The sequence below is a fragment of the Odontesthes bonariensis genome, chromosome 18 (assembly GCF_027942865.1).
Source record: "Odontesthes bonariensis isolate fOdoBon6 chromosome 18, fOdoBon6.hap1, whole genome shotgun sequence".
Taxonomy (NCBI): domain Eukaryota; kingdom Metazoa; phylum Chordata; class Actinopteri; order Atheriniformes; family Atherinopsidae; genus Odontesthes; species Odontesthes bonariensis.
The window spans coordinates 2359002-2366632 of record NC_134523.1 but is presented as its reverse complement, the minus strand read 5'-3'; positions in this window follow the sequence as shown (position 1 = coordinate 2366632).

Below are 7631 nucleotides of genomic sequence, written 5' to 3'. Positions count from 1 at the left end.
GCTGATGTTTATTCTCTATTGTTATTCTATTCTATTTGCTTGTTTTTCCTTTAATTGTTTACATATCTTTTACTGTACGCTGTTGCAACACAATAATTTCCCAAATTGGGATGAATAAAGTATTTATCTAACTATCTTACGTCCCACAACTGTAGGAGGAGCCAAAAAGCAAAAAACATTCTCTGGTGTTACTTTGAAATAAGGATAACAAAGTATTGGTATCATGAAAAGGTGTGTTTCACTTAAGGAAACACCTCGCTGCTTTATTTCAAAGATACAGTCCAATTCGAGCCAATTACAGATTTAAATCAGTGATACTCACTATTGTTTTCACAGAGCAAAATCAAGGTTAGAGACACTTTTACGGCAACATACTAAAGTCCCCTTTTGCAAATCTGCATTTCTGCATTTAAAACATCCCACAAAAAAAGAAACAACGCAGCCAATACATTTTAAATTCAGACCACATTTACCTTAATACTGGGATGAGCGGCAGCTGGCGTGCATGTCCTCGACTTTCTTCATGTTGTATTTGTAGTTTGTTGTTGTAATCATAGTGAGACATTCAGGATGAGCATGGTTTTTGTGCTGGTTTTAGCCCTTTTTTAATTAAAAACGATCCATTGTGGCTGCATCTCGCGCTGGCTAAAGGAGCTAGCGTGCCCTAAGCGGGCTGCGTTGCCAGGTTTAACAGAGCCCTCTTTAGGAAACACCATTAATTAATACTAGGGCTGGGCAGAGATTAAAATGTTTAATCTAATTAATCACATGATTTCCCTGATTAATCACGATTAATCACATTTGTACGCAGAATCCAAAAACTAATCCAAAAGTAGCGTATAGCTTTTAGCATTTAGCTTTATTTTAAATGTGCTGCCATATGAATGAAAGTGCCATAACATTTGTTGTGCAAACACACTTTTAACATCAGCATCTTTCTGTAGTTTTTATGTAGAAGCCTCGCTCCACTGTCTGTTTCCTTGAATGACTTGCTGCTATCAGTTGTTTGTTTTGCCTTTAAGTGATATTTTAGACTGGAACTACTACGCTGAGAAGACAATTCAACTTGGCAGTGTTTACAGATGACTTTGGTTCTGTCGACTCCGCCGTCTGGAAGAACTTTAACATGAAAATGGCCGAGTAAAAGTTCCGTACCCTTCTCCATGTTTGGTGGATCCGCCGATTACTTTCTTTTCCTGTTCCACAGCAGACAGCAGCAGACTTTTACAAAATAAAAGCCTGTGAGCGACAGACTTTTACAAAATAAAAGCCTGTGAGCAACAGGACTTTTACAAAATAAAAGCCTGTGAGCGACAGACTTTTACAAAATAAAAGCCTGTGAGCAGCAGACTTTTACAAAATAAAATAAATAATAAAACCTGCGCTAATGCGCGATTAAATATTTACCGGCGTTAAATAAATAACGAGTTAACTCGCCCAGCCCTAATTAATACTTAATAAAAATACTTAATACTGTGCAGTATTCGCTGTATGTTATTTGAAAAAATGTATTGTTATTGTTACCATATTGTTATAAGCTATAAGAGTCTCTCTGATCTAAGATAAAATACTGATCCGGATGGGAGATAAACCCAGTCATGCACCCTGGATAATCTCTGTGTTAAACCTCTGCCGCCCCTCCAGCCTCTTATACACCCCACTGTGTTTTGATTGGTCCGTCCACGAACTCACAGCTAAGGTCCAAATGGTAATAAAGTCGAACGTCCCGGTACATCTGTACGGTTCGGTTGGTAAACTTGCTCAAAGCCCTCTGGTTTCGCCTTTCTTCTTCCCCCAGAAAAAGCTTCCAGCCACTCAGAGTTTGAATAAGACTTTGAGGCCAACCTTGTGTTGTTAAATGAACTGGTTTCATATTGTTCTCATTTTGTTGACCATTCGAAGCACTTTTACAGCATTAGCATTAGCCACATTCACCCATTCAAAAACACACTTCTTGGTCTATAAATTGTATTTCTCTCTTTTCATACACATGAAAACCTTCAGATAAAGTGGCCAACTGTTGGGCTTTAGGATATTTACCCATATATATGCCGTCTGATGCAGGTCTGTTTGGTGTGAGAATGGTTTTTGCCTCCATATTTACTAAAATCTACTAAAAAAGTAACATTAACTTAATCAGATTTACACTTTAAGCCAAACTACTTGACTTGAAGTTAACTGAACTTCTTTCCTTGGTTCTGGAGGATGCTTCACCTCATCTCAAAGGCTTCTTGAATTCCTTCTTCTTTCATGAGAGGAGCGACTTTCCTTAAAGGTGACTATTTTAACAATTTGACACCATTTTCTGAGGTCTTATTGAGTTGTATGAGACAGGCTTTGGTCTAAAGCCTGTTGGTTTAAGCACAGCGGCTCTCTGTCAGCCCTGTTTTAACACCTCTTTGTTAACAGTTTTCAGGGTGGAGACCGAGGGATCAGCTCCACCCTTTTGGTGAGGTCAGCAGCTACTGACTCAACCCAGTAAACACAGTCATGATGAAGCTGTTCCTCCAGTCAGAGCAACAACCCTCCAGCTCTATATACAGATACAGATAGTTCCTTTGTTGATCCCAGAGGGAAATAGGTTAGCATGTAGCTGTAAGCTAGCAGCAAACAATGCTCCTCATCAACAGTGATGGACCAAGCCGGAGATGTACGCAGCGTAACTCGTAGTAACGCATGTGTACCGTTAATTACTGCATTTAAACATTTTATACACATTTATGTCATTAAACAACTGTATTAGGAGACCAGAAACATGCCGATAATGTAGCGTTAGCACAGCAAGAGTGAGGAGAGGAGCGGTGTTGTGTTGGAAACACACCTTATTCACACAGCTGCAGGCTGATGAGTTACAGAACGGAACCGTTCAGCTAGAAAGCTTCGGCTAACAAAGTAATGTGGGAACAATAATGTTCATCTTTCAGAAAGGAACAGCAATAACTCCTTAGAAGCTGGTGTACGTCACCTTCATTAACTAAGCTGTTAGCGTTAGCTGCTGCTAAAGGAACAGCAATAACTCCTTAGAAGCTGGTGTACGTCACCTTCATTAACTAAGCTGTTAGCGTTAGCTGCTGCTAAAGGAACAGCAATAACTCCTTAAAAGCTGGTGTACGTCACCTTCATTAGCTAAACTGTTAGCGTTAGCTGCTGCTAAAGGAACAGCAATAACTCCTTAGAAGCTGGTGTACGTCACCTTCATTAGCTAAACTGTTAGCGTTAGCTGCTGCTAAAGGAACAGCAATAACTCCTTAAAAGCTGGTGTACGTCACCTTCATTAGCTAAGCTGTTAGCGTTAGCTGCAGCTAAAGGAACAGCAATAACTCCTTAGAAGCTGGTGTACGTCACCTTCATTAGCTAAGCTGTTAGCGTTAGCTGCAGCTAAAGGAACAGCAATAACTCCTTAGAAGCTGGTGTACGTCCTCTTCATTAGCTAAGCTGTTAGCGTTAGCTGCTGCTAAAGGAACAGCAATAACTCCTTAAAAGCTGGTGTACGTCACCTTCATTAGCTAAGCTGTTAGCGTTAGCTGCAGCTAAAGGAACAGCAATAACTCCTTAGAAGCTGGTGTACGTCACCTTCATTAGCTAAGCTGTTAGCGTTAGCTGCAGCTAAAGGAACAGCAATAACTCCTTAGAAGCTGGTGTACGTCACCTTCATTAGCTAAGCTGTTAGCGTTAGCTGCTGCTAAAAGAGCAGCAATAACTCCTCAGAAGCTGGTGTACGTCACCTTCATTAGCTAAGCTGTTAGCGTTAGCTGCAGCTAAAGGAACAGCAATAACTCCTTAGAAGCTGGTGTACGTCACCTTCATTAGCTAAGCTGTTAGCGTTAGCTGCAGCTAAAGGAACAGCAATAACTCCTTAGAAGCTGGTGTACGTCCTCTTCATTAGCTAAGCTGTTAGCGTTAGCTGCTGCTAAAGGAACAGCAATAACTCCTTAAAAGCTGGTGTACGTCACCTTCATTAGCTAAGCTGTTAGCGTTAGCTGCAGCTAAAGGAACAGCAATAACTCCTTAGAAGCTGGTGTACGTCACCTTCATTAGCTAAGCTGTTAGCGTTAGCTGCAGCTAAAGGAACAGCAATAACTCCTTAGAAGCTGGTGTACGTCACCTTCATTAGCTAAGCTGTTAGCGTTAGCTGCTGCTAAAAGAGCAGCAATAACTCCTCAGAAGCTGGTGTACGTCACCTTCATTAGCTAAGCTGTTAGCGTTAGCTGCTGCTAAAGGAACAGCAATAACTCCTTAGAAGCTGGTGTACGTCACCTTCATTAGCTAAGCTGTTAGCGTTAGCTGCTGCTAAAGGAACAGCAATAACTCCTTAGAAGCTGGTGTACGTCACCTTCATTAGCTAAACTGTTAGCGTTAGCTGCTGCTAAAGGAGAAAATGAATCAGTAAATAAACCATGAGGAGTTATTTCTCAGATGCTTCCATTTCCCCGCTCTGAAGTTCAGGCTCTGAGAGTTGCTCTGACACCTGCTGGTGACTTCAGAATCCCTGATATATGCTCCCAGGAACATGAAGAAGGAGTTTTACACCTCAGATGCCCTGATATATGCTCCCAGGAACAGGAAGAAGGAGTTTTACACCTCAGACGCCCTGATATATGCTCCCAGGAACATGAAGAAGGAGTTTTACACCTCAGACGCCCTGATATATGCTCCCAGGAACAGGAAGAAGGAGTTTTACACCTCAGATGCCCTGATATATGCTCCCAGGAACAGGAAGAAGGAGTTTTACACCTCAGACGCCCTGATATATGCTCCCAGGAACATGAAGAAGGAGTTTTACACCTCAGACGCCCTGATATATGCTCCCAGGAACAGGAAGAAGGAGTTTTACGCCTCAGACGCCCTGATATATGCTCCCAGGAACAGGAAGAAGGAGTTTTACACCTCAGACGCCCTGATATATGCTCCCAGGAACATGAAGAAGGAGTTTTACACCTCAGACGCCCTGATATATGCTCCCAGGAACAGGAAGAAGGAGTTTAACACCTCAGACGCCCTGATATATGCTCCCAGGAACAGGAAGGAGGAGTTTTACACCTCAGACGCCCTGATATATGCTCCCAGGAACAGGAAGAAGGAGTTTTACACCTCAGACGCCCTGATATATGCTCCCAGGAACAGGAAGAAGGAGTTTTACACCTCAGACGCCCTGATATATGCTCCCAGGAACAGGAAGAGGGAGTTTACACCTCAGACGCCCTGATATATGCTCCCAGGAACAGGAAGAAGGAGTTTTACACCTCAGATGCCCTGATATATGCTCCCAGGAACAGGAAGGAGGAGTTTTACACCTCAGATGCCCTGATATATGCTCCCAGGAACAGGAAGAAGGAGTTTACACCTCAGACGCCCTGATATATGCTCCCAGGAACAGGAAGAGGGAGTTTACACCTCAGACGCCCTGATATATGCTCCCAGGAACAGGAAGAAGGAGTTTTACACCTCAGACGCCCTGATATATGCTCCCAGGAACAGGAAGAGGGAGTTTACACCTCAGACGCCCTGATATATGCTCCCAGGAACAGGAAGAGGGAGTTTACACCTCAGACGCCCTGATATATGCTCCCAGGAACAGGAAGAAGGAGTTTTACACCTCAGACGCCCTGATATATGCTCCCAGGAACAGGAAGAAGGAGTTTAACACCTCAGACGCCCTGATATATGCTCCCAGGAACAGGAAGAAGGAGTTTACACCTCAGACGCCCTGATATATGCTCCCAGGAACAGGAAGGAGGAGTTTTACACCTCAGACGCCCCGATATATGCTCCCAGGAACAGGAAGAAGGAGTTTTACACCTCAGACGCCCTGATATATGCTCCCAGGAACAGGAAGGAGGAGTTTTACACCTCAGACGCCCTGATATATGCTCCCAGGAACAGGAAGAAGGAGTTTTACACCTCAGACGCCCTGATATATGCTCCCAGGAACAGGAAGAAGGAGTTTAACACCTCAGACGCCCTGATATATGCTCCCAGGAACAGGAAGAAGGAGTTTTACGCCTCAGACGCCCTGATATATGCTCCCAGGAACAGGAAGAAGGAGTTTTACACCTCAGACGCCCTGATATATGCTCCCAGGAACAGGAAGAAGGAGTTTTACGCCTCAGACACCCTGATATATGCTCCCAGGAACAGGAAGAAGGAGTTTTACACCTCAGACGCCCTGATATATGCTCCCAGGAACAGGAAGAAGGAGTTTTACACCTCAGACGCCCTGATATATGCTCCCAGGAACAGGAAGAAGGAGTTTACACCTCAGACGCCCTGATATATGCTCCCAGGAACAGGAAGAAGGAGTTTACACCTCAGACGCCCTGATATATGCTCCCAGGAACAGGAAGGAGGAGTTTTTTTTTTTTTTTATAATATGTTTATTGTGCAAACTTCAAAGCATATTACAGATAAAACACAAATCAGCTGTAAGTAGGAAGTCTGACATTTTTTTTGTTTCTTTTTCCCTGGAGGTAAAACCAGTTGTAAGAGAGCATCCAGACAAAATACCAAATGACCAACACCCCCAATTCACCCACCCACCCTGCCTAGTCTTGCACAATGTACAAAGTTCACTTTATATGGTAAATAAGAGGTCAAGAAAAAATAAATAAATAAATAAAAAAGAAAATAATAGAATAGCAACCATTGTAATAGTAACAGTAAATAAATAAATAGTAGTAGTAATAATAATAATAATAATGAAACACACAATAACAGAAAAAAAAAAAAAGAAAGAAATTATGGTCAAATTTAGGAGTCTATCAAAGTTAAAGAGTTGACATAGGAGAGAAAGGGGTCCCATATTCTGTGATATCTTTTCACAGATCCTCTGACTGTGTGTTTGATTTTCTCTAAATGAAGAAAAGACATTAAATCTTTTAACCAGGAGGTTGTGCCAGGGGGATTAGGACTCTTCCAATGTAACAAAATGCGTCGCTTGGCTATGAGGGCAGCAAACGCAACGAGGTCAGCCTGATATTTATTAAACTTGCCCTCATACGAGCACAAGTACAAGTGGAGCTGATCCTAAGCAGGGACTCCCTCCACCAGTCCTCGTCCAGCCCCAGCCCGAGCTCCCTCTCCCATGTGCCCCTTAGCCATGAAAGGGAAGATACTTGTGTAGAGAGTAAAAGGTTATAAATTGACCCAATGCTGTTTTGTGATTTTGATGATGAAGACATTATATTCTCTAAAAGAGTCTTCTCAGGCAGTTTAGGAAAAGACGTAAAATTAGTCCTTACAAAACTACGAAGTTGGAAATATCTAAATCGACCTTGAATTGACAGGCCAAATTTAGTGACAAGGTTTTCCAAACTACCAAATGTTTCATCTAGAAAAAGATCACAAAAAGAAACCAGGCCTTTCTTTTTCCATAGTTTAAAAGCTGGGTCTAGCAGAGAAGGTAGAAACAGGTGGTTGTTGCAAATAGGGGAAAGGACAGAGGAAGATTTTAATCCAAAATGTTGCCTGAACTGTTTCCAGATTTTTAGCGAGGAAAGTACAACAGGGTTATTAGTATACTGAGAGGGGCGCGTTGTGAGCGGAGCAAAAAGCAATGCGGGTAGAGAGGATGAAGTGCAAGAGCTAGCTTCTATAAGACACCAGTTAGTGTCAGGGGAATGATACCATGATTT